Here is a 1,440-nt window from a genome sequence, read left to right as displayed (position 1 = left end):
CCGATTTTGCCCATTTTCAATACCATCCGTCCTACGCCAGAAAGAAGTACTCCTACCAAGTTTCGTTAAGATATCTTAATTTTTACTCGAGTTATCGTGTGCACAGACGGACGGACGGACAGACAGTCACCGCTTAATCGATACCTCTTTTCATCCTGATCATTTATGTATACATTTGTCTACATCTATCTCGATGCGTTTTGCCTGTTACAAACAACCGTTATGTAAACAAAGTTATAATACCCTTGTGCACAAGTCCAGAGACATTCGGTATGAAAAATTCGGTTTTTATGGGAGGTTCCACGCCCCTCTCTATATCGAACTTTTTTAAGCCTATAATAATCCTTGAGACGTCTGAATCAGGTGTCGGAAATTAAAAAAAAACGGTTCGGCCGTTCTCGAGCTCTGCGAAGACAAAAAAAAGGCTTTTTAAATATATATTGGTATAGATTCGTATGAATCGGAATGGTTTTGAATATGTGTCACAATATGAGTAATAGACGAAAGAGGTCTAAAAAGGTTGCCAACTGTTTAAAAGGTTAAATTCAAACTATTCAATAATTTAAAAGAATTATTACAATATCAATCAAAATGATTTTAAAAGGGCTTAATTTCAAAACTACATGCAAAGGGTTTCCATCTGTTTAAAATATTAATTGAGTTGAAAAAGTATGAAAAGCGAGATGTTTAAGAAAATTTTAGTTTGAAAATATTTTGAACATGGACAAATTATAAACCCCCTGTTTTTCAATTGAGTTGTCTTGAAAAAAAAATTTATTCAATGTAGTACGCAAAAATTTCATACACTCAGCGAAGCGGGTGAGGGCGATCTAGCTATTTAATAAATTCTCTGTACATAGTATGTGCCTCAATTATTATTTTAAAAATTCTTTGTAGAACTCTTTCTTACTACACTGGGAAAGGAGTTTAGTTACGTGAACTAAATATGTTTCTCTAAACAGATGATTTTTTATTATTACTAGTGTTCGCCCAGCGGTTGAAATTCAACCGCTAAAATTAAGGATAGTTTATGTGAGTTGAGTTGAGCTGAAATAAAATTTGTTGGAATGGGTTAAGTGGAGGGGAGTTTAGCTTAGTACTTAGCATAACATAACATAGAATAGCATTAGCTTCAATAACATAACATATGTAGCATAACACATCACAATATAACATCGCACACTCTTCAGTTGTATTTCCTTTTTATCCCTATCACTTTCTTCCTCTCTATCTTTGTCTCTATCTTTGTCTCTATCTTTGTCTCTATCGCTTTTAATGTTTATGTTTATGTTTATCTACACCTTCATGTTCATGTTCATGTTCAAGTTCATGTTCATGTTCATTTTCATGTTCATGTTCATTTTCATGTTCATGTTCACGTTCATGTTCATAATCATCTTCATCTTCATCTTCATCTTCATCTTCATCTTCATCTTCATC

The sequence above is a fragment of the Rhagoletis pomonella genome, unplaced genomic scaffold (assembly GCF_013731165.1).
Source record: "Rhagoletis pomonella isolate Grant_MI unplaced genomic scaffold, Rhpom_1.0 Rhpom_scaffold_00014, whole genome shotgun sequence".
Classification (NCBI taxonomy): domain Eukaryota; kingdom Metazoa; phylum Arthropoda; class Insecta; order Diptera; family Tephritidae; genus Rhagoletis; species Rhagoletis pomonella.
Note: the sequence above shows the minus strand (reverse complement) of the source record.